The sequence below is a fragment of the Aquarana catesbeiana genome, linkage group LG04, assembly GCF_042186555.1.
Source record: "Aquarana catesbeiana isolate 2022-GZ linkage group LG04, ASM4218655v1, whole genome shotgun sequence".
Taxonomy (NCBI): domain Eukaryota; kingdom Metazoa; phylum Chordata; class Amphibia; order Anura; family Ranidae; genus Aquarana; species Aquarana catesbeiana.
Window position 1 is genome coordinate 515,002,421 of NC_133327.1, and position 27,208 is coordinate 515,029,628.

The following is a 27,208-nucleotide window of genomic DNA, read 5'->3' on the forward strand; positions in this document are numbered from 1 at the left end:
CAGAAGCAAGCTAAGGCTGACCCCTCTGGACAGTCTGATAAACACTCCCTGGTCAAATGCTTCTGAGGTAGAGGTTGCCTTTAAATAAACACAGTTGTTTGATTAGGCTTGGTATGGAAACATTAATGACTGTAGGCCTTCTCAGTCTCTGTCCATTTGTCACTGCTTCTGGCCTGCAACTTTATTTTGCATTTTGGTCAACACACCAGTAACCACCAGACCACTATGATTACTGTAGAGATCTCTTGATCTGCCTCTTCTGGCAGTGAACTCCATAGTGGTTCCTTTAGGGCTGAAGAGGATCTGTCCCTTGTTGCAGAAGCAGGTTGACTGGTGTTGGTGTTGAGGGCTGGAGAGATTACAATCATTATGCCCATAATGTGCACTCTTTTAGGATATAGCATATACCTACCTGCCCTCACCTTAGTTAAAGTTGCTGGTCTCTAGGAAGGCTGATTGCTACTGGTTCACAGATGAGCGGAAAGCCTGGAGCCATGCCTGGGAGTATTTGCTATAAGTAGTAACTACTACAAAACAACATATCTCTCTGTGGGGGTACCACAACTAACACAAGCAATTTACATATTGCTACAGGTAAGTACTACAGAAATGCGATTAAGCAGAATCTGACTTCTATTTTAGCACCAAGGTCAGCATGTAAATGCATAGAAATAAACACATAACAGTCATTCATACTGTACAGTTAATGTAATCACAGATAAGCAACGCAAGTTAATAGTCATCTGACGATTAGCACTAGCAGGTTAAACCTACCTTAGACACATGTACCGCCAAGGATCACACAACCAAGCATCAATACACAACCAAGCATCAATACACAGTTAGCCCAGCCTGCAGGGCCAGGCTCTGCATTAAAAGGAAAGGGCTCAATATCACCTGTTATCAGTCTAAGCATTAGCAATACTGCAGACACAGACTTCAACCTGTGAAACATTAGTAAACAGAGTGGCCCTATGGACAGCCAGTAAGATTCACATGTGTGATATATGCTTTTCAGAATCGCAAACTGCATACAACAAGTCAAGCCTGTAGGGCCAGGCAGTGCTCCGTTAATAGGAAGGCTTCAGCCCAGCCCAGCACAGCACACCTGCTATCAGCATTAGCAGTTTTGCAGACACAACCACAACCCTTCAGAGATGCAAGCTTAACCACATACTTGCAGCAGTAACTGAATAATATGGATTTGTGAACCTTGTGGCACCTTACCACCTGCATGTTTCATGTCCAAACAGAAAGTCCAATAAATGTCCATCCATGGCGTCATGATAAAGGAGCAATCTCTAGAGACCAGAAACCATCCCCCCCCCCCCCCCCTTATCGTGGATCTGTCTGTATAGCGGGGAGCTTTGACACAGGATAGGCTTGAACCTGTGCAGCTTGGTCAGAAGCGTCTGACAAGGTGAGGGAAAAATAAAAATCCTGCTCTCAGCAGTAGCATAACCGGCTGTTAGCAGTGAGGAAAAAAAAGGGAATGCTGCAGGTAGGGAGGAGGCCTAATCTTATAGTATAACCAGTCCTGTGATAGGGCAGGGGGCAGAGCCTACTGTGAGGTTTGGGGGTTGTCTAGCTCAATGTAGCACCTGCTAGCGAGAACAGTCCACACAAATGATTCCTTTTCAGGGCTTTTTGGCCCACTTTTATTAAAGAAAATCAAACAAGGTTCCAGCAAAAGTGCTTTCCCTCGCAGGGGGTTTTTACCGCCAGCAACAAAGAAAAGGATATTCAGCCTCCTGGCTTACACATGCAGCATTGCAAACAAAAATACCAAGCCACCTGGCTCTCTTCAGCAGCAGACACACCACTGCTCAGGCTCCCACATGGAGCTTTCCTGACTACTGTCAGCGACCTCAGACTCAGGTCTCTGGCTTTTACCTTACAGCCTGCACTCTCTGGATACTTCAGTGCACACCTGCACTCTCTGGGTTCTCCCTTGCAAGCCTGGACTCCTGGAGACCTCCTGTCTCTCTGGGTGGAGCCCAGAATCATGGTCAGGTGCCTACAAATAGCCCAGCACACACCTGACTAGTCAGTATGCTGGTGGATCGCAAAACCCAGACCCAGGACTGGGGATTTCATCCCCCCCCCCCGGATCGCTACGAAATCCCCGGGCTCCAGATCCCAAAACGGATTTTAGTAAACAATGAGGAAACTGAAAAGCCAGTTTCCTCCCAAGTAAGAAAATAAACTGGAGCCCCTCAACTTGCCTGGTTGAGAATCCTGCGTCTAAACACTGGTGGGGTACCACACCACCACACTACCCATACGTATATGCTGTCATGCTGTGTCAGGAATAGTGGGTTGGGTTTTCCGAACGTGAGAGTGTTTTTGTTAATGCATTATTGGTTTTGCATGGTGAAAGTTTTGAGGAATGGTGGAGTGTGTGCTAGGATGATATCTTTTTTGGGTGGGTGGTTGTTTAGGAGATGGGGTGGTTGGGAGTGGATTCAAGGATACCGGTGGCCTACATGGTGGCACGCAACTACTGGGTATTAGAAAAGTTTAGGGTAGAGTTTAAGTTGGCAGATTTAGGAGAAGGGGAGAGGGATAAAGAGAAGGTGAGAAAGTGTTTGATAGAAAAGAAGTATATGTGTAACCTTAAGGGAGTTAATTCATCAGTGGCTTGGGAAGTATGGAAGAAAATAAGTGTATATGGGGTGTCAAATGTGCAGAGACAGATAGTATGGATGAGTTTGCATGAATGTCTAGCTACAAGGCTATTTATGAAAAGGAGGGATTTGTGTGTGTCTGATATTTGTCCAAGAATGAATTGTGGGGGTGTAGAAGACAGTGAGCATGTGTTCTGGGGGTGTGGTGTAGCGAAAGATGTGATCAATAAGAGTCAAGATCTGATGAAAGAAATAACAGGAGTGAAGGTGAGAGAGTGGAAAATTATGATGTATGGCTTTGGGAAACTGGAAAAAGATAAACATAGAGTATTGTGGTTAGTTTTAGGTGCATTAAAGGAAATGTTGTGGGATGCATGCAACTTGTATGTATATAAAAAGGTTTCATTAGACAGTAAACAATGTATAGGATTATGGCTAAGCAAGCCATACTTCTTTTTTGTGTTGGATAAAAAGAAGGGTGTGGATGCCAAAGGCATCTGGAAGTTTATAAAATGGAGGATGTTGATTAACCACTTGACCACAGGGCACTTAAACCCCCTTCCTAACCAGACCAATTTTCAGCTTTCGGTGCTCTCACATTTTGAATGACAATTACTCAGTTATGCAACACTGTACCTATATGACATTTTTGTCCTTTTTTCACACAAATAGAGCTTTCTTTTGGTGGTATTTAATCACATCTGGGTTTTTTATTTTTTGTGCTATAAAAGAAAAAAGACAGAAAAGTCTGTAAAATAATGCATTTTTCTTCGTTTCTGTTATAAAATTTTGCAAATTAGTGATTTTACTTCATATATTTTGGCTAAAATTTATACCGCTACATATCTTTGGTAAAAATAACTCAAATCAGCGTATATTATTTGGTCTTTGTGAAAGTTATAGAGTCCACAAGCTATGGTGCCAATCTCTGAAAATTGATCACACCTGAAGTACAGACGGCCTATCTCACTTCTTGAGACCCTAACAAGCCAGAAAAGTACAAATACCCCCCAAATGACCCCTTTTGGAAAGCAGACATTCCAATGTATTTAGTAAGAGGCATGGTGAGTTTTTTTAAGTTGTAATTTTTTCCCACAATTCTTTGCAAAATCAAGAATTTTTTTTCTTTTTTTTTTTTTTTTCACAAAAGTGTTATATTAGCAGGTTATTTCTCACACACAGCATATGCATAGCACACATTACACCCCAAAACACATTCTACTATTTCCTATGAGTATGGCAATACCACATGTGTGAGGTTTTACACACTGTGGCCACATACAGAGGCCCAATATGCAGGGAGCGCCATCAGGCGTTCTTGGAGCATAAATTACACATCTAATTTCTTGACTATCTCTTACACTTTTGAAGGCACTGGAGAACCAGGACAATGAAAACTCCCAAAAAATGACCCCATTTTGGAAAGAAAACAACCCAATGTATAATCTATGAGGCATATCAAGTCTTTTGAACATGTCATTTTTTTCTACAAGTTTTTGGAAAATGTGTTAAGAAAATGAAAACGCATTTTTTTTACACAACATTGTCCATTTACACAATGTTCTAACACATAGCATGTACATACCAAAAATTACACCCTAAAATAGATTCTCCTACTCCTCCTGAGTACAGCGATACCACATGTCTGAGACTTTTCCACAGCCTGGCCACATACAGAGGACCAACATGCAGGGAGCACCGTCAGGTGTTCTAGGGGCATACGTTTCAAATCTAATTTGACTACCTATTACACTTTTGTGAGGCACTGTAGTGGCATGGATGTGGCATGGATGATAACTGATGTGGCATGGATGAGCATGAATGGGAATGGATAAGCCGTGGATGGGCCGGGTACGGCTGAGTACGGATGGGTACGGCTGAGTATAGCTGGGTATAGATGGGATGGCTGGGTACAGCTGAGTATGGCTGGGTACGACTGAGTACAGCTGAGTATGGCTGAGTATGGCTGGGTATGGCTGGGTCCGGCTGAGTATTGCTGGGTATGGCTGAGTATGGATGGGTATAGCTAATTATGGATGGGGTGGATGGGATGGCTGAGCATGGATGGATGGAGGAGTAATGCTGAGGTTGGATGGATGGCTGAGCATGGATGGATGGATGAGTATGCTGAGTATGGAGGGCTGAGCATGGATGGATGGATGAGTATGCTGAGTATGGATGGCTGAGCATGGATGGATGGATGAGTATGCTGAGTATGCATGGGTGAGCATGGATGGATGGATGGATGAGTATGCTGAGTATGGATGGCTGAGCATGGATGGATGGATGAGTATGCTGAGAATGGATGGCTGAGCATGGATGGATGGATGAGTATGCTGAGTATGGATGAGTATGCTCAGTATGGATGGCTGAGCATGGATGGATGAGTATGCTGAGTATGGATAGGTGAGTATGGATGGATGGATGAGTATGGATGGGTGAGCATGGATGGATGAGTATGCTGAGTATGAATAGCAGTAACAGAGGATAAGGGATTTTGACGGTGCCAAAATAATAAACCAGAAAGTTTTTAAATAAAAACAGATTTTTAATTTAACATTCAGAGTTAAAAAACATGTAAGTAGTACATAGTCAACATATATTGCCGTATTTAAACAGTTACAGTGGTCAGACAGGATACAATTGTGTTGTTTGAAAGATGATATGGCTGCATACTAGCCCGACATGTTTCGCTGAATCGCTTTCTCAAGGGATATGCAAGCCCAAGGTTAATATCATCCAAACTGTTGTAATTTCTAAAAGTAAGAGGCAACAGTATGAGTGACAAACATTTATGAAAATATTATATTTATATTTACAGTTGTAGAAACATTCTGCATAAAAAGCATAGTGTCCACCAGACATAGCACAATAGGTGCTTACCCCCAAGTGACCCCAGCCAAGTCAGCCTCCACAACAGCCATCCACTAACACTGAAAACCTGGTTTGGCCATATCGGTGCAGTCACAGGGGACAGAAAGGTAAAACTGCGGATAAGGCAAGATACATATCTATATATGAAGGAATTAGCAATTTGTGTGGAATTAATGAATATAGCTATAAATAGACACTAAAGAAGTTGAACAATGAAGTCAGTCAAAAGTAAGAAATAATAATCAAGTAAAACGAAAAAATAGCTCAAGGTAGCCAAAGATGCCAAACCGCTACATTATTAGAGATAAAGAACCAGTGTGTCACAAAGTAAAAGAAAAGTATAGCTAAAGATGGTAATTCAGATCAGAAAGAGTATGTGCAGTGTGTGGTAAGACTTACCAGTCACTGACACTGCAAGCAGCAAAGTTCCACCTTCCGGCTCTGGCAGCTCACACTCACAGCTCACTGAGTATGGATGAGGATGGATGACTATGCTGAGTATGGATCGGTATGATGAGCACGGATGGCTGAGTATGCTGAGTATGGATGGTTGAGCATGCTGAGTATGGATAGGTGAGCATGGATGGATGGATGAGTATACTGAGTATGGATGGCTGAGTATGCTGAGTATGGATGGATGAGTATGCTGAGTATGGATGGGTGAGCATGGATGGATGGATGAGTATGCTGAGTATAGATGGATGGATGGGTATGCTGAGTATGGATGGATGAGTATGCTGAGTATGGATGGCTGGGTATGGTTGGATGGATGAGTATGCTGAGTATGGATGGCTGGGTATGGATGGATGGATGAGTATGCTGAGTATGGATGGCTGGGTATGGATGGATGAGTATGCTGAGTATGGATGGCTGAGTATTGATGGATGGATGAGTATGCTGAGTATGGATGGGTGAGTGAGTATGGATGGGTATGCTGAGCATGGATGGCTGGGTATAGACGGATGGATGGATGGCTGCAATGGGCACATATCAGCGCTGTGGGCACTACACATCCAGCCCACAGCGCTGCTGCCACTGATCTCTCCCCCTCTCCCCTCGCACTGCACAGATCTGTACAGAGAGGGGAGACAGGAACCGGACGTGACGCTGGTTTGTTTACTATCGGCTAGCAGCGCCGTTTACCATGATCCGATTCTGGGAGGACGTCCCTTTTCTGAAAATTAGCTTCACTTCCTGTCACATAGCCAAACAGGAAGTGAGGGTAAAACACTACCAATGTCTTTCCTTGGGGACACACAGGTCAATCTAACTAGTGTCCCCATTGGGCAAATTGCACTCTAGCACTCTGTGGTGTACACCCCAAATTATTAGGTATTTGGGACTTTCTCTCTCCAGTGACTGCATTTCCAAGTTCACTTGTAGTGCAAAGTGGATTTGCCTTTAGTAAATTAACCCCAAAGTCCAAGATACCTAATCATTTGGGGTGTACACAGCAAAGTGCTAGAGTACAATTTGCCTAATTGGGACACTAGTTAGATTGACCTGTGTGTCCCCAAGGATAGACATTAGTAGGGTTATACCCTCACTTCCTGTTTGGCTATGTGACAGGAGGTGATTAAATTTGAAGGGGAAACTGGCAATCCCATACTTCCTATACCCCATCCAAGTTCAAGTCCCTCAATAAAACAGATAAACAAGCACATGGACTGTTTTTCTGCCCTGGAGTGTCTGAGAGGTGAATGCCGGGCCAGGCAGGGTGAAAGGTGGGCCAAAACACTTAGCAGCCCCCACAGGGGTACTGCTACAAATATATAATACAGTGGAGAGTATATAGTGCAGTCCATGTAGTATATATAATACAGTTCAGCGTATATAGTGCATTTCGTGCAGTATACTGTATGTAATAAAGTTCAGAGTATATAGTGCAGTCCGTGTAGTATATATAATACAGTTCAGAGTATATAGTGCAGTCAGTGTAGTATATATAATACAGTGGAGAGTATATAGTGTTTGATTGATTCTATTTTTAGTTTCAGCATTTATTAAGGACAGGGATTTCCAAGCTTTTGCTTGTTTTGCGGCTGTAGTGATCTGTAATAGGAGTTTGAATTGGCGGTAGGAGAGAGTGGCCGGTTTTAGGTTTAAAAGTGCTATTGTACACTGAAGGAGGGAGGAGCCGGATGTGGGCGTTGTGTTGGAGCCAACGCTGAGCCTGGGATGCCTGGCGTCTCCCTTCCTGTGACGCTAGCTAGGGCTTAGACACAGGTCGTCCCCCAGCCCCCCGCAGACTCCTCGGCCTGAAGCCTTCGCCCCCCCTGGACATCCCCCCCAGATATCCCCGTCCTAGTGTGTATGTCGCTGTGGATGCTGTGGTCAGGCACGAGCGGTATGAGTGGAGCGTTCCATGCTCCTGTACATGAGAGACACACGGCGCTCATGGTGTCCGGCGACTGGGAACCTGATCTATAAGCGAACCACAAGCTACTCCATGCTTTCAGCTGTCAGTGAGTGCTCACTGACTGTGGAGGCAGACAGAGGATCGGTGTCAAGGTGAAGGTAAACGATTCAAAGATCCAGAGGATGAGAGTTTGGTAAGCCAGTGAACTACTCAGACCCACCTGAGGAGGTAAGTGAACTACAGGAATTATAAGAAGCTATAAGAAGTTACATGTTACAGCAACCTGGCACAACGAACATACGAAGAGTGGCAAGTAGCTTAATCGCTTAGACTGTAATTTAACTCTGTGTACCTATATTTTAAGTGACTTTTCCTACAAGATGGACTCAGGTAATAAGAGATCAATGGTTTGTATGATCCGAGGCTGAATTCTATCTCACTCCATGCCACTTAGTCTCCATGGTAAAAGGTAGAGTTTCAATATATACCTCTCTCTCTAACAACCAATAAAAACGCCTACATACCAACTCAAGGGGAGGAAGGAAAAAGAAAAAAAGGGAAAAAAGACATATATACAGTGCACGGGGAAGCAAGAGGACTTGGACTATTCCACATTACAATAGGAAATGACTGGGGAAGTACACCCATGTAGGCGATGATATTCCCCTGCTTTATCAACATTTATATAACTTTGATATTATAGCAGGATGCAGATATAGGAGCCCGTTGCACCGTGTTGTTTTGCTTTTTTTTTTTTCCCTGCGCTGACTGTTTGAACGTTGTCTGGTCCCCGGTATTGTTTTGAACCTCCTTCCCAGCAGATCCAGGTTATCCCCTAGTGGATTATTTCACATTTTTCCTGGTTTAGGGATCTTCAGGGTATGCTTGTCTGTGATTGTCGCTAAAGAAGAGTGGGTTAAACAGATAGATAGGGGGCGGGGACAGCCAGGAGGAGACATGGTACCTGTATTAAGCGCTCTAGACAGGAAAGAAAGAAAAGAGAAAATGAGGGGTAAATCAACGAAAGGGGCTTCAGCAAATCCACCTAGGACAAGTGTAAGCCCGGGAACTATTAGAAAATATATGGTCCAAGACAGCGGTAAAGAGAGCCCGGGAAGATCTACGGGAGCTAAAAGCAAAACCCCAGAGTGTCTTTCTAAAATTGGTACAAGAAGACAGTTGGCTGAGATAGACATTCATACCGCACGTAGTGAGACAATGGAAGAAGAACCAACGGAACCGCAACAAAAAAAACTGCTCAACTACCAGGACAAGGAACAAATCAAAGCCAACATGAAAAAGAACCAACTAGTGAAGTTCGGTGAAACAAATCTGCAGATCTTCCCGAATTTGGCAGCGGAGACGCTTACTAGCAGAAGAATCCTGAAACCATTACTGGCTCTACTTAAAACCCATGATGTCCAATACTCTTGGGGCTTCCCAGCCTGCCTAATTGGATGCAAGGAAGGCCGTTCAGCTACATTGAGATTCCCAGAAGATACCCCAAAATTCTGCCAATGCCTGGACGTACCATTAATGGAAATCCCGGGTTGGTGGGAAAAAATTGCAAACCAAGAGTCTTCAGAGGATCTGCTAGCCTGGAAACCAGTCTTTAATATGAAACGACTAGCTACGAAGAAAAATTAGATTCAAAGGAATTTAGCATTGGCTTGCATGTATATTGGACGGGGGTGTTTCCACTATTGCGACCTAAAATTTGTGCAATTTTACTGCGATATCTATGCGACTTGAATCAATGCCTGTGTATTCTTGATGTCCATGGCCCCAAGTACACCACAGTGAGATCAAAAGTAGTGTAGGGACTACTTTGAAGTCGCTGCAGCTTGGAGTTGCACTGCTATAAACGATACTCCTTGAAAATCATGGGGTATGCAATTTTGGATCCTCATCCTTCTGCTTGTTATTCAAGTCTTACTTTTGACTAACGACCATGTAGTTACAACCCTTGTGCTCTAATGCGTTATGGAGGGGATGCAATGAATTGGCAGAGAGGAATGAAAATTACATTGGTTTCCTTAATGCACAGGACCCATGGATCCTAAGCTCAAATTTACATACAGCTGTCAGCTGACCCTACTGGGCGGCTTGGGTTTAGGCAAATAAAGATGATTATTGATTCTTTATTCTCCGCTATAGTTCTCCCAGGTTTAGCCTGTCATTCACTCTTTGTTACTTTGCCTTTTGGCTTTCCTCTGGTCATTGGCGATTAACATATGGGATTAATCCTCCTTCTAGATATCATCAGATCCGACTTGAACAGTCACCACTTTGACTTAAAGTGGCATGTGTTTACTTGTGGAATGAGCCATAAGGTTTCACTGACCACAATGATTACTGGAGAAACAGCATACAGTCTTGTATCCGCAGTGGCTGAACTGCATCATTGGCTACTCCATTTTCAATCTAGAATCCGCCATCATAGAGAGTTTATCACTGACCCGAGCTCTGCTTTCATCCTGTCTGGGGTCCTGACAGTCTAGCTACCAAAGTGAGGTCAGTCGCAGGTCACAAAACACTACTTAACAGTAGTATGAACCTTCTTCATCTCTGGCTCTATTTTCTGTCCCAGGGTCTCTGCAAAGGATATTGTTTCTTCTGTTGGAAGAATGGCACCTTTGGTTAATCTAATGAAGCCTGTTTAGCCGGCTGCTTTTGAGGCAGAGGTACCCTTTAGATGACTTTGTTTGAATAGCTTAGCACCTGAGCTCCACAAAGTCAGTTTGGATTTGGTTAAAGTATCCCCTTTTGCTTCTGATATGCCAACTTGCCATAGCAATTTCCCAGAAGCAAGCTAAGGCTGACCCCTCTGACCAGTCTGATAAACACTCCCTGGTCAAATGCTTCTGAGGTAGAGGTTGCCTTTAAATAAGCACAGTTGTTCGATTAGACTTGGTATGGAAACATTAATGACTGTAGGCCTTCTCAGCCTCTGTCCATTTGTCACTGCTTCTGGCCTTCAACTTTATTTTGCATTTTGGCCGACACACCAGTTACCACCAGACCACTATGATTACTGTAGAGATCTCTTGATCTGCCTCTTCTGGCAGTGAACTCCATAGTGGTTCCTTTAGGGCTAAAGAGGATCTGTCCCTTGTTGCAGAAGCAGGTTGACTGGTGTTGGTGTTGAGGGCTGGAGAGATTACAATCATTATGCCCATAATGTGCACTCTTTTAGGATATAGCATATACCTACCTGCCCTTACCTTAGTTAAAGTTGCTGGTCTCTAGGAAGGCTGATTGCTACTGGTTCACAGATGAGCAGAAAGCCTGGAGCTATGCCTGGGAGTATTTGCCATAAGTAGTAACTACTACAAAACCACATATTTCTCTGTGGGGGTACCACAACTAACACAAGCAATTTACATATTGCTACAGGTAAGTACTACAGAAATGCGACTAAGCAGATCCTGACTTCTATTTTAGCACCAAGGTCAGCATGTAAATGCATAGAAATAAACACATAACAGTCATTCATACTGTAGAGTTAATGTAATCACAGGTAAGCAGCGCAAGTTAATAGTCATCTGACGATTAGCACTAGCAGGTTAAACCTACCTTAGACACATGTACCGCCAAGGATCATACCACAGCCAAGCATCAATACACAGTTAGCCCAGCCTGCAGGGCCAGGCCCTGCATTAATAGGAAAGGGCTCAATATCACCTGTTATCAGTCTAAGCATTAGCAATACTGCAGACACAGACTTCAACCTGTGAAACATTAGTAAACAGAGTGGCCCTATGGACAGCCAGTAAGATTCACATGTGTGATATATGCTTTTCAGAATCGCAAACTGCATACAAGTCAAGCCTGTAGGGCCAGGCTTTGCTGCGTTAATAGGAAGGCTTCAGCCCAGCACAGCACACCTGCTATCAGCATTAGCAGTTTTGCAGACACAACCACAACCCTTGAGAGATGCAAGCTTAACCACATACTTGCAGCAGTAACTGAATAATATGGATTTGTGCACCTTGTGGTACCTTACCACCTGCATGCTTCATGTCCAAACAGAAAGTCCAATAAATGTCCATCCATGGCGTCATGATAAAGGAGCAATCTCTAGAGACCAGATACCATCGCCCCCCCCCCCCTTATCGTGGATATGTCTGTACAGCGGGGAGCTTTGACACAGGAGAGGCTTGAACCTGTGCAGGTTGGTCAGAAGCGTCTGACAAGGTGAGGGAAAAAAAAATCCTGCTCTCAGCAGTAGCATAACCGGCTGTTAGCAGTGAGGAAAAAAAGGGAATGCTGCAGGTAGGGAGGAGACCTAATCTTATATTATAACCGGTCCTGTGATAGGGCAGGGGGCTGAGCCTACCGATACGTATATGCTGTCATGCTGTGTCAGGAATGGTGGGTTGGGTTTTCCGAACATGAAAGTGTTTTTGTTAATGCATTATTGGTTTTGCATGGTGAAAGTTTTGAGAAATGGTGGAGTGTGTGCTAGGATGATATCTTTTTTGGGTGGGTGGTTGTTTAGGAGATGGGGGTGGTTGGGAAGGGATTCAAGGATACTGATGGCCTATGTGGTGGCACGTGACTACTGGGTATTAGAAAAGTTTAGGGTAGAGTTTAAGTTGGCAGATTTAGGAGAAGGGGAGAGGGATAAAGTGAAGGTGAGAAAGTGTTTGATAGAAAAGGAGTATGTGTGTAACCTTAAGGGAGTTAATTCATCAGTGTCTGGGGAAGTATGGAAGAAAATAAGTGTATATGGGGTGACAAATGTGCAGAGACAGATAGCATGGATGAGTTTGCATGAATGTCTAGCTACAAGGCTATTTATGAAAAGGAGGGATTTGTGTGTGTCTGATATTTGTCCAAGAATGAATTGTGGGGGTGTAGAAGACAGTGAGCATGTGTTCTGGGGGGTGTGGTGTTGCGAAAGATGTGATCAATAAGAGTCAAGATCTGATGAAAGAAATAACAGGAGTGAAGGTGAGAGAGTGGAAAATTATGATGTATGGCTTGGGGAAACTGGAAAAAGATAAACATAGAGTATTGTGGTTAGTGTTATGTGCATTAAAGGAAGTGTTGTGGGATGCACGCAACTTGTATGTATATAAAAAGGTTTCATTAGACAGTAAACAATGTATAGGATTATGGCTAAGCAAGCCATACTTCTTTTTTGTGTTGGATAAAAAGAAGGGTGTGGATGCCAAAGGCATCTGGAAGTTTATAAAATGGAGGATGTTGATTAACCACTTGACCACAGGGCACTTAACCCCCCTTCCTAACCAGACCAATTTTCAGCTTTCGGTGCTCTCACATGTTGAATGACAATTACTCAGTTATGCAACACTGTACCTATATGACATTTTTGTCCTTTTTTCACACAAATAGAGCTTTCTTTTGGTGGTATTTAATCACCTCTGGGTTTTTTATTTTTTGTGCTACAAAAGAAAAAAAGACAGAAAATTCTGTAAAAAAATGCATTTTTCTTCGTTTCTGTTATAAAATTTTGCAAATTAGTAATTTTTCTTCATATATTTTGGCCAAAATTTATACCGCTACATATCTTTGGTAAAAATAACTCAAATCAGTGTATATTATTTGGTCTTTGTGAAAGTTATAGAGTCCATAAGCTATGGTGCCAATCTCTGAAAATTAATCACACCTGAAGTACTGACGGCCTATCTCAATTCTTGAGACCCTAACAAGCCAGGAAAGTACAAATATCCCCCAAATGACCCCTTTTTGGAAAGTAGACATTCCAAGGTATTTAGTAAGAGGCATGGTGAGTTTTTTTAAGTTGTACTTTTTTCCCACAATTCTTTGCAAAATCAAGAATTTTTTTTTTCTTTTTTTTTTTTCACAAAAGTGTTATATTAGCAAGTTATTTCTCATACACAGCATATGCAGAGCACAAATTACACCCCAAAACACATTCTACTATTCCTTCTGAGTATGGCAATACCACATGTGTGAGGTTTTACACACCGTGGCCACATACAGAGGCCCAACATGCAGGGAGCACCATCAGGCGTTCTTGGAGCATAAATTACACATCTAATTTCTTGACTATCTCTTACACTTTTGAAGGCACTGGAGAACCAGGATAATGAAAACGCCCCAAAAATGACCCCATTTTGGAAAGAAAACAACCCAATGTATAATCTATGAGGCATATCAAGTCTTTTGAACATGTCATTTTTTTCTACAAGTTTTTGGAAAATGTGTTAAGAAAATGAAAACGCATTTTTTTTACACAACATTGTCCATTTACACAATGTTTCTAAAATATAGCATGTACATACCAAAAATTACACCCTAAAATAGATTCTCCTACTCCTCCTGAGTACAGCGATACCACATGTGTGAGACTTTTCCACAGCCTGGCCACATACAGAGGACCAACATGCAGGGAGCACCGTCAGGTGTTCTAGGGGCATACGTTTCAAATCTAATTTGACTACCTATTACACTTTTGTGAGGCACTGTAGTGGCATGGATGTGGCATGGATGATAACTGATGTGGCATGGATGAGCATGAATGGGAATGGATGAGCCGTGGATGGGCCGGGTACGGCTGAGTACGGATGGGTACGGCTGAGTATGGCTGGGTATAGATGGGATGGCTGGGTACAGCTGAGTATGGCTGGGTACGACTGAGTACAGCTGAGTATGGCTGAGTATGGCTGGGTATGGCTGGGTCCGGCTGAGTATTGCTGGGTATGGCTGAGTATGGATGGGTATAGCTAATTATGGATGGGGTGGATGGAATGGCTGAGCATGGATGGATGGAGGAGTAATGCTGAGGTTGGATGGATGGCTGAGCATGGATGGATGGATGAGTATGCTGAGTATGGAGGGCTGAGCATGGATGGATGGATGAGTATGCTGAGTATGCATGGGTGAGCATGGATAGATGGATGGATGAGTATGCTGAGTATAGATGGCTGAGCATGGATGGATGGATGAGTATGCTGCATATGGATGGCTGAGCATGGATGGATGGATGAGTATGCTGAGTATGGATGAGTATGCTCAGTATTAAATGGCTGAACATGGATGGATGAGTATGTTGAGTATGGATAGGTGAGTATGGATGGATGGATGAGTATGAATGGGTGAGCATGGATGGATGAGTATGCTGAGTATGGATGAGGATGGATGACTATGCTGAGTATGGATCGGTATGATGAGCACGGATGGCTGAGTATGCTGAGTATGGATAGTTGAGCATGCTGAGTATGGATGGGTGAGCATGGATGGATGGATGAGTATGCTGAGTATGGATGGGTATACTGAGTATGGATTGCTGAGTATGCTGAGTATGGATGGATGAGTATGCTGAGTATGGATGGGTGAGCATGGATGGATGGATGAGTATGCTGAGTATGGATGGATGGATGAGTATGCTGAGTATGGATGGATGATTATGCTGAGTATGGATGGCTGGGTATGGATGGATGGATTAGTGTGCTGAGTATGGATGGCTGGGTATGGATGGATGGATGAGTATGCTAAGTATGGATGGCTGGGTATGGATGGATGAGTATGCTGAGTATGGATGGCTGAGCATTGATGGATGGATGAGTATGCTGAGTATGGATGGGTGAGTGAGTATGGATGGGTATGCTGAGCATGGATGGCTGGGTATAGATGGATGGATGGCTGGCTGCAATGGGCACATATTAGCGCTGTGGGCACTACACATCCAGCCCACAGCCCTGCTGCCACTGATCTCTCCCCCTCTCCCCTCGCACTGCACAGATCTGTACAGAGAGGGGAGACAGGAAACGGATGTGATGCTGGTTTGTTTACTATCGGCTAGCAGCACCCGTTTACCATGATCCGTGATGGACCTGGCGGTCATGGATGTTCTTGGGTGTGTGCCCCAGGGGACGCGCGAGAGTGGGATTCTGGGAGGACATCACTGTACGCCCTCCCAGAGTTATCCGACCGTGCTGCAGCCGTCATTCGGCTATAGTCAGCAAGTGGTTAAAAATTAAATCTCTTCCGCGATGATGTAAGACCTTGTTGGAGACAGTGAACGAGCATCAAGCTGAATGGTCTCTCGATAGAGTTTTCTGAAGTGGAAAAAGAAAAAAAAAAGAAAGTACATGGGGGCGTCCTTATATAGTTTGTAACACATTATAGTATTTTCTGTTTGTTATGTATTTGCAAAACAGATGTGTTTTAGAGCAAGTTTTTTTTTACTTTTGTTTGTATGTTTTTTTTGGGGGGGGGGTATTTTTCCCTGAAATATTTTTGATGTTGTCAATGTGTGTCATTTGTAGGTTGTTAGTTTCAATTTGGTTTAATTGACTGTGGTGCATTATTTTGCAAAATCTTCCTCAAGATGTTGTGACTAATGTTTAAGCAGTCCTTTTAACTCCTGTTAATTTCCTCTGCAAAATGGTCAGACCTCAAAATCATATTCTGTTAGTGTCTCAAATTAACATACATGTGTTTTTGCTTTCCTTGTTTTTTTCCAAGTCCTGTTTTGTTGACCAATGAAATTTGAAGCAAATGTTTTTGTTTTATGTGTTTGGTATTTATTTGTTTTGCAGATGAATGCTCCAACAAGTAATGCATTTTACAATCCCTCCTAAACAATTTTCCTGGAACATAATTCCTAGCTGCTTGCTAGGCTGATTGGCATGACAAAACAAAACAAAGGTGTGATTTGTCTAAAAGCTACTTTAGAGCAGTGGTTCTCAACTTCAGTCCTCAAGTATTCACAACAGGCCATGTTTTGGGAATTTATCTTAGATAAAATAGCTGTTCAAAATACCAAGCCATTGACTGATTTAAAGCACCTGTGCAAGATAAAGGAAAACCTGCAAACATGGCTTGTTGGGGGTACTTGAGGACAGGGTTGAGAACCACTGCTTTAGAGCACTGAGCTAAAATCTAGCTCAAGACAATCCTATTATTCTAATTGTGGGCATTTTAGGGAAACCAAGTAAGTGTTAGAACCCTTGCTTGTCTTTTTAGGTTTGGCTTTGTGTCCCTTTTCTGAAAATTAGCTTCACTTCCTGTCACATAGCCAAACAGGAAGTGAGGGTAAAACACTACCAATGTCTTTCCTTGGGGACACACAGGTCAATCTAACTAGTGTCCCCATTGGTCAAATTGCACTCTAGCACTCTGTGGTGTACACCCCAAATTATTAGGTATTTGGGACTTTGGGGTTTATTTACTAAAGGCAAATCCACTCTGCATTACAAGTGCACTGAAAGTACACTTGGAAGTGCAGTCGCTGTAAATCTGAGGGGAAGCTCTGCTGATTTTATCATCCAATCATGTAGAAGCAAAAATGCTGTTTTTTTATTCTTGCATGTCCCCCTCGGATCTCCAGTGACTGCACTTCCAAGTTCACTTGTAGTGCAAAGTGGATTTGCCTTTAGTAAATTAACCCCAAAGTCCAAGATACCTAATCATTTGGGGTGTACACAGCAAAGTGCTAGAGTGCAATTTGCCTAATTGGGACACTAGTTAGATTGATTTGTGTGTCCCCAAGGATAGACATTAGTAGGGTTATACCCTCACTTCCTGTTTGGCTATGTGACAGGAAGTGATTAAATTTGAAGGGGAAACTAGCAATCCCATACTTCCTATACCCCATCCAAGTTCAAGTCCCTCAATAAAACATACAAACAAGCACCAGGACTGTTTTTTTGCCCTGGAGTGTCTGAGAGGTGAATGCCGGGCCAGGCAGGGTGAAAGGTGGACAAAAACACTTAGCAGCCCCCACAGGGGTACTTCTACATGTATATATAATACAGTGGAGAGTATATAGTGCAGTCCATGTAGTATATAGTCAGTGTAGTATATATAATACAGTGGAGAGTATATAGTGTTTGATTGATTCTATTTTTAGTTTCAGCATTTATTAAGGACAGGGATTTCCAAGTTTTTGCTTGTTTCACGGCTGTAGTGATCTGTAATAGGAGTTTGAATTGGCGGTAGGAGAGAGTGGCCGGTTTTAGGTTTAAAAGTGCTACTGTACACTGGAGGAGGGAGGAGCCGGATGTGGGCGTCGTGTTGGAGCCGACGCTGAGCCTGGTATGCCTGGCGTCTCTCCTCTTGTGACGCTGGCTACGGCTTAGACACAGGTTGTCCCCCAGCCCCCCCACGGACTTCCCGGCCTGAAGCCTTCGCCCCCCCTGGACATCCCCCCAGATATCACCGTCCTAATGTGTATGCCGCTGTGGATGCTGTGGTCAGGCATGAGCGGTATGAGTGGAGCGTTCCATACTCCTGTACATGAGAGACACATGGTGCTCATGGTGCTCACGGTGTCCGACGACTGGGAACCTGATCTATAAGCGAACCACAAGCTACTCCATGCTTTCAGCTGTCAGTGACTGCTCATTGACTGTGGAGGCAGAGGATCGGTGTCAAGGTGAAGGTAAATGATTCAAAGATCCAAAGGATGAGAGTTTGGTAAGCCAGTGAACCACTCAGACCCACCTGAGGGGGTAAGTGAACTACAAGAATTATAAGAAGCTATAAGAAGTTACATGTTACAGCAACCTGGCACAATGGACATACGAAGAGTGGCAAGTAGCTTAATCGCTTAGACTGTAATTTAACTCTGTGTACCTATATTTTAAGTGACTTTTCCTACAAGATGGACTCAGGTAATAAGAGATCAACGGTTTGTATGATCCGAGGCTGAATTCTATCTCACTCCATGCCACTTAGTCTCCATGGTAAAAGGTAGAGTTTCAATATATACCTCTTCAATATATATCTCTCTCTAACAACCAATGAAAACGCCTACATACCAACTCAAGGGGAGGAAGGAAAAAGAAAAAAAGGGAAAAAAGACATATATACAGTGCACGGGGAAGCAAGTGGACTTGGGCTATTCCACATTACAATAGAAAATGACTTGGGAAGTACACCAATGTAAGCGATGATATTCCCCTGCTTTATCAACATTTATATAACTTTGATATTATAGCAGGATGCAGATATAGGAGCCCGTTGTACCGTGTTGTTTTGCTTTTTTTTTTTCCCCTGCGCTGACTGTTTGAACATTGTCTGGTCCCCGGTATTGTTTTGAACCTCCTTCCCAGCAGATCCAGGTTATCCCCTAGTGGATTATTTCCACATTATACCTACGCTATATCCAGCAATTTTTCCTGGTTTAGGGATCTTCAGGGTATGCTTGTCTGTGATTGTCGCTAAATAAGAGTGGGTTGAACAGATAGATAGGGGGCAGGGGACAGCCAGGAGGAGACAGGGTACCTGTATTAAGCGCTCTAGACAGGAAAGAAAGAAAAGAGAAAATGAGGGGTAAATCAACGAAAGGGGCTTCAGCAAATCCACCTAGGACAAGTGTAAGCCCGGGAACTATTAGAAAATATATGGTCCAAGACAGCGGTAAAGAGAGCCCGGGAAGATCTAGGGGAGCTAAAAGCAAAACCCCAGAGTGTCTTTCTAAAATTGGGACAAGAAGACAGTTGGCTGAGATAGACATTCATACCGCACGTAGTGAGACAATGGAAGAAGAAACAACGGAACCGCAACAAAAAAAACAGCTCAACTACCAGGACAAGGAACAAATCAAAGCCAACATGAAAAAGAACCAACTAGTGAGGTTCGGTGAAACAAATCTGCAGATCTTCCCGGACTTGGCAGCGGAGACGCTTACTAGAAGAAGAATCCTGAAACCATTACTGGCTCTACTTAAAAACCATGATGTCCAATACTCTTGGGGCTTCCCAGCCCGCCTAATTGGACGCAAGGAAGGCCGTTCAGCTACATTGAGATTCCCAGACGATACGCCAAAATTCTGCCAACGCCTGGACGTACCATTAATGGAAATCCCAGGTTGGTGGGAAAAAATTGCAAACCAAGAGTCTTCAGAGGATCTGCTAGCCTGGAAACCAGTCTTTAATGTGAAACGACTAGCTACGAAGAAAAATTAGATTCAAAGGAATTTAGCATTGGCTTGCATGTTTATTGGACGGGAGTGTTGGGGGGGTGAAGGAGGGGGGTCGGGTGGCAGGGGGGGGCGGTTGGGGGGCAGACGGGCACGGGAATTTTCCCAGTCCCAGGGGAGAGTATCGGAACCAAAGATGACCACTCTGAGCTCAACCTCTAGGGGGACAACTGTGAGGCCGGGTGGTGTTAGTGGGGTCACGGTTATTTGGGCCTCAGGGAGGTTTGTTACCCCCAATTGAGTGGGGGAGGGGTGGGGGGTCCGGGAGGGGGGCAGGTTGAGTGAGGATGAGGGAGGTGGGGGGGTGGGGGGGTTAGGGAGGGGGCTTGGGGGTAAGTATTCACCGTATCGTCTTCCCCATCTCTGGTCAGTAAGGACATGTATACCTCCCCTTACTTTATTCATAAAGAGATGTCCAGGTTAAACATAATTTCATATAACGTAAGAGGTCTAAACTCCCCCAAAAAATGCGCAAACATATTGGGTGAATTGAAATTCCTGAAAGCAGACGTTGCTCTGTTACAAGAGACGCACCTCTTTCTGGGTAAGAGTCAGAGCATTTTCCCCAGGGATTATCTGATTTGGTTCTATGGAGATTCCCCGACCAGAGGCGCAAAAGGAGTGGCGATTGGGTTCGCCAAACAAGTTTCGTTCAAGCTAGAGAAGAGAATGACTGACCCAGAGGGTCGCTTTCTGTTCCTAAGAGGTAAACTAAATGGATCAGATTACTCACTAGCGAACGTATATGGCCCGAACAAAAACTCTTGTAGATATCTATTGGGAATCCTGGTAAACTTTGAGGAGTTTAGGAAAGGGAGGGCCATAATAGCAGGAGATTTTAATCTCTGTTTGGAACCAGGTAAAGATAGTATGTCACGTGCACGGGGGGTTGGGGGGGTGTGGTTGAACAAAATAAAAAAGAAGTTGCACCAATGTCAACTCGTAGATGTATGGAGGATGCAACACTATAACTTAAGAGACTACACATTCTACTCCCCCGTCCATGTGACGTACTCTAGATTGGACTTCTTTCTTATGGATCACTGTCTCCTTGAGGAGGTTGAGGCCACAGACATTGGCACAATGACATGCTCTGACCATGCGCCTGTAAGCCTACAATTCAAAATAGGTAAGCGTAAAAACTGGTGCAATAGCTGGAGTTTAAATGAGGATCCCCTCCATGATAGAGTAATCGATAAGTGAATTAAAGAGGAACTGGAACTCTATTTTAAAATGAATATGCCTGGTGAGACATCAGAAGCTATAGTGTGGGAGGCCCACAACGCATACATCAGAGGTATTTTAATGATGGTGGGCTCTGAGGAAAAGCGAAGAAAGGAGAAAGAGAAACTTGCCCTAAAAAAAAGAAATAAACGACCTTGAACAACAACACAAGATAACGGGGGATAGTGAGGTCTTGGTGGATCTATTTAGGAGGAGAGAGGCTGTGCGAGATTTGATCGAACAAAAAACCCGAAAGTTATACAATTTAGTGAAAAAAGAAAGATATATAGGCGGTAATAGACCCGGTAGATTCCTGGCAAAGGCCCTGAGAAAAAAGAAAAACACCAATTATATTGATAACATAAAAACAAGGATAGGAGACATCAGATATAAAGATAAAGATATCGCGACAACTTTTCAAGAGTATTACGGGGGGTTGTACGCTATCTATATAAATGATACCCAGGAGGGGAGGGATCAAAAAAGAGAGATAATTAAAAGTTATTTAAAAGACAGCGGATTGGTCAAAATTACAGAAACTGAACAAAGTATTTTAGAGGCTCCCATAACAGAGGAAGAAGTAAGATAGGCACTTAAGGATACGCCGGTAGGCAAAAGCCCGGGTCCTGATGGGCTGACAGTCCTATATTATAAAAAATATCAGGATTATCTAATCCCCAAAATGTGTTCGTTCATGAATGAAATCGGGGACAAAGGGGAAATGAGGAGAGAAGCATTGGAAGCCATCATAGCAATTATCCTGAAAGAGGATAAAAACAGTACACTGTGTTCCAGCTATAGACCCATCTCGCTACTAAATGTCGATACGAAACTATTCGCCAAAGTGTTTGCTGAAAGATTGAAACAAATAATCAATAAGATCATACACTCAGACCAGGTCGGGTTTATACCAGGAAGAGAGGGACATGATAATGGTATTAAAACACTCCTAGTAGCACAGAAAATCAAAGAGAGTGGAGCCCCAGGTCTACTTTTGTCAATTGACGCTGAAAAAGCGTTTGACAGAGTACACTGGGGCTTCATGATGTGTACATTGGAGGAGATTGGACTTAAGGACAGAATCCTCAGATGGATAAAGGCATTGTACTCATGACCTACAGCGAGAGTGAGGGTAAATGGCCTACTCTCAGAGCCATTCGAAATGCTCAATGGCACGAGACAGGGGTGTCCACTCTCCCCGTTGCTATTTGTGATGGCCCTCGAACCCCTTCTCTCTAGGATCAGGCAAAACTCGGACATCAGAGGGTTAAAGATCGGCAAAGATGAGTATAAACTGGCTGCCTTTGCAGATGATATTCTGTTTTATGTCACGCACCCGAGGATCACCCTTCTGAATATTATGTCTACATTAATAGAATATGGGAAGCTTTCCAACTTTAAGGTTAACCCAACTAAATCGGAAATGCTAGATATTAGCAAAAGCAAGCTCAGAGATTACTCATTTCAAAAACACTTCCCATTTATTTGGGGTAAAAAAGAACTTAATTACTTAGGAGTTAAAATAACTACATCCAAACAGACTCTGTTTCTGGTGAACTTTATGCCCCTCCTTAACGAAATAAAGCAAGAACTTAACAGAATTTCACGCAGTCAGTTATCCTGGGCAGGAAGAATCAACATCTATAAAATGGTAATTTTACCTAAAATTACATATAAAATGCAGATACTTCCAATATCACTTCCACAAGCATATCTCAAAAGTCAAAAAAAGGGGGGGGGGTTTAAGTACAGCGCTGTGCTAGAAAAACTGAGCAAAAAAATAGCAGCTAACACACCTATAGACTAAAGGTAAGGGATAACAAATAAAATAAAAAGTGTAGCGCTATAAGCCCAAGAGTAAAATAATGAATGTGTCAAAACCTAATCTATTGTACAAACATAAAAAACAACCATCAATAAGTGCATATAAACATATAAAAAATCTATTACCACCTTAAATGGTCATAAGTATATATTGCACCATAGAGTAACACTGTGTTGTGTATCAAAAAAAGAAGTACAGGTTTCCCCTATCTTTAAGTTCCTCAAATGTGCATATTTTATCCTGACACATTACATCCTTTAATTGGGCATCTTCCTCCAGAATCCACTTTCCAAACAAGTCCTCCTTCCCCGGTACAAAATATTCTGAATTCTTAAGTGGAATTAAGGGTGAATTAAACCCCCAATGCTCCCTTTTGTGCAGTGTGTCCCAAACTTTAAGTGCGTGTCTTGTTATATCATGTGTTTCAGTGCTACATATTCTTAAGTGTGGTGGGATCCATATTATCTTATTCAACGTGGTTTCACTAATCTTATTTTTCAATATTACCCATTGTTTTTCTTTGTTATTTTTAACCCAGTCTATTACTCGTGCCAAGGCGATTGCCTCACAGTACTTAAGAATATCTGGTGCTCCCCACCCTCCCTTACCCTTCTCTTTAGTTAACTGTGTAAAGTTTAAACAAGGTTTTTTTCCTCTCCAAATGAATCTTAAAAACATTGTGTGTAGACTTTTGAGATATGTGTCAAAACCTAATCTATTGTACAAACATAAAAACATATGAAAATAAAACATATATATAAACATATATATATATAAACATATAAAAAATCTATTACCACCTTAAATGGCCATAAGTATAAATTGCACCATAGAGTAACACTGTGTTGTGTATCAAAAAAAAAAGAAGTACAAACTGAAAAAACTAATTGAAAAATCTTAATTATCAAATGTAAACATTAATAAAATATAATATAATTGGAAGACCGTGAAGGTCCAACCAATCTAACACCATAAGCTATTGTGAATAAAAGTGTCCTGAAACATAAAAAAGTCCACAATGTTGATTGTGTAGAGAAAACTTGAAGAAAATAAGCCACCACCAAAAAGTCTATGGAGGTTAAACGCTAAAAATGGTGGATCTGTAGCTCCCCAGGTTCACAAGTAGAAAGAATCAACCGGATCTGGTAGGTAGGTGAACTATAGAAGAACCACAAGTGGACAGAGGATCTAAAATGGTGCAGAGGCCATCACCAAAGACATCAAGAGGCTTACCGGAACTTTATGACTTGAAAAGACATACGTCATACAAGTCAAAAAGGCTTATTGAACAACCGGTCTGGACGATACGTCTCTTCAGATGTCGTCAGCATACAGCAGAAAGGGGGCGTAATAATACAACTTCCAAATCCATAGGCATTCCGATATCAGCCCAAAGGGTATTCATATGCCATGCGAGAATTAAAAAAAACTCACATAGCGTGATAACGTTTAAACAGTAGTTTATTAAAAAATATATAAAATAGACTCACTTGTTAGAAGATCAAAATCAGCTCAAATGTCAAATAGCGGTAATCGTGAGAGGTCCACCCGACATGTTTCAGCTAAGGAGCCATCATCTGGGGTGTGGAGCCCCCCCACCTTTCCGCTTTATAAATAATGACCCCCACTAGGAGTACCATAGCACCGGAAGTGCAATGAAATGATATCACTTCCGGTTCTGGGGGATCATACATTAAAATTTTAACTCCCACATACAAGGCGCCAGAGAGATCAATATTAATCATAAATAAAGCTAAAAAACTTACAAACACATTCCAGAAAAATAATAAATAGAAAATGCATAGTTAGATGTAGAATGGCTTTGTTCGCTACCCGGAAATGCTCCGAAAGCAAACCAAGCCTCGTTTTCGGTATAGTGCTGCGGCGTCACATTATCCACGGACGCTGCGGCGCCGCTGCGCACCACTCACAGGACCAAGCCTCACTCTCAGGTGGCGCCTCGATGTCATCCCCCGCACAAGCAGTGCGGCGCCAGTGCGCTCCACTCAGCAAGCCAAGACTCGCTCCCACACGGCGCAGCCGCGTTACGTCCCACATAGACAGTGCGACGCCGCTGCGCTCCAAACGCTGGACCAGGCCCCAATCCAAGGCCGGTCCCAAATAGCACCACGACTGCAAGGATTGAGTGCATTACCAAAATTCACCTAAAAGCATTCTAGGTAATTGGCCACAGTGAGTAACATAACTGCGCCAATTTGACCAGAAGAAATTGAACAAAATTAAACTCATTGTGATCATGAGATCCAAAGCCGAAAATATTATAATAAGACCAGAGAAACACATAATTTCTTGAGAATATTGTCTAGCCCAATAGCTAATTATAATTGTCAACAGGGCTGGAAATAAATAATAGTTATAAATTGTGTGGGATCAAGAGTCCCAAAATGAGTGACATTACTAGTAAGGGGCATCAACCCTATTTACAGCTTAAATAAACAATGGTACCATGCAATATTACATATATTAAAATAATGATCATTTTATTGCAAATAAAAAATAAAAAGATAAAAAATAAAAAATAAAAAATTAAATAAAAAATACAGGAAAGAAATAGATTATACCAGTACTAAGCTTGATTAATAAAAGAGTTGATGTCCCATTCCACATTGATACCCTGCGGAAAATGGGAACCCAACTCATAGATCCAATACGTCTCCAACCAGGAGACGCCTCTTAGGGTCGACCCCCCCCACCAGGGGGCAACATACCTATCAATAATGAGAAACTGGGTGCCCACAGGGTTTTGATCATGGAATTCCCTGTAGTGCCGAGGAACAGTATGTTTAGTACTACCTGCTTTGATAAGATTTATATATTCTGAAACACGCGTCGTAAAAGACCTAATGGTCCGGCCCACGTATTGTTTGCCGCATGGGCAAGTCAAAAGGTATACTATCCCTGTAGTGGCGCAAGTACAAAATTGTTTAATCTTATACGTACGACCAGTTACAGTGGAAGAGAAGCTATAGCTTGCCCTCCTACCACAAATGCCAGTTTAACATTTGTGGTAGAAGGGCAAGCTATAGCTTCCCTTCAACTGTAACTGGTCGTACGTATAAGATTAAACAATTTTGTACTTGCGCCACTACAGGGATAGTATACCTTTTGACTTGCCCATGTGGCAAACAATACGTGGGCCGGACCATTGGGTCTTTTACGACGCGTGTTTCAGAACATATAAATCTTATCAAAGCAGGTAATACTAAACATATTGTTCCTCTGCACTACAGGGAATTCCATGATCGAAACCCTGTGGGCACCCAGTTTCTCATTATTGATAGGTATGTTGCCCCCTGGCGGGGGGGGGGTCGACCCTAAGAGGCATCTCCCGGTTGGAGACGTATTGGATCTATGAGTTGGGGTCCCATTTTCCGCAGGGTATCAATGTGGAATGGGACATCAACTCTTTTATTAATCAAGCTTAGTACTGGTATGATCTCTTTCTTGCCTGTATTTTTTATTTATTTTTTGATTTTTAATTTTTTATCTTTTTATTTTTTATTTGCAATAGAAATGATCATTATTTTAATATATGTAATATTGCATGGTACCATTGTTTATTTAAGCTGTAAATAGGGTTGATGCCCCTTACTAGTAATGTCACTCATTTTGGGACTCTTATATGTGATCCCACATAATTTATAACTATTATTTATTTCCAGCCCTGTTGACAATTATAATTAGCTGTTGGGCCAGACAATATTCTCAAGAAATTATGTGTTTCTCTGGTCTTATTATAATATTTTCGGCTTTGGATCTCATGATCACAATGAGTTTAATTTTATTTAATTTCTTCTGGTCAAATTGGTGCAGTTATGTTACTCACTGTGGCCAATTACCTAGGATGCTTTTAGGTGAATTTTGGTAATGCACTAATTCCTTGCAGTCTTGGTGCTATTTGGGACCGGCCTTGGATTGGGGCTTGGTCCAGCGTTTGGAGCGCAGCGGCGTTGCACTGTCTATGTGGGACGTGACGCGGCTGCGCTGTGTGGGAGCGAGTCTTGGCTTGCTGAGTGGAGCGCACTGACGCCGCACTGCTTGTTTCGGGGCATGACGTCGTGGCACCGCCTGAGAGCGAGGCTTGGTCCTGTGAGTGGTGCGCAGCGGCACCGCAGCGTCCGTGGATGATGTGACGCCGCAGCACTATACCGAAAATGAGGCTTGGTTTGCTTTCGGAGCATTTCCGGGTAGCGAACTAAGCCATTCTAACTATGCATTTTCTATTTATTATTTTTTCTGGAATTTGTTTGTAAGTTTTTTAGCTTTATTTATGATTAATATTGATCTCTCTGGCGCCTTGTATGTGGGACTTAAAATTTTAATGTATGATCCCCCAGAACCAGAAGTGATATCATTTC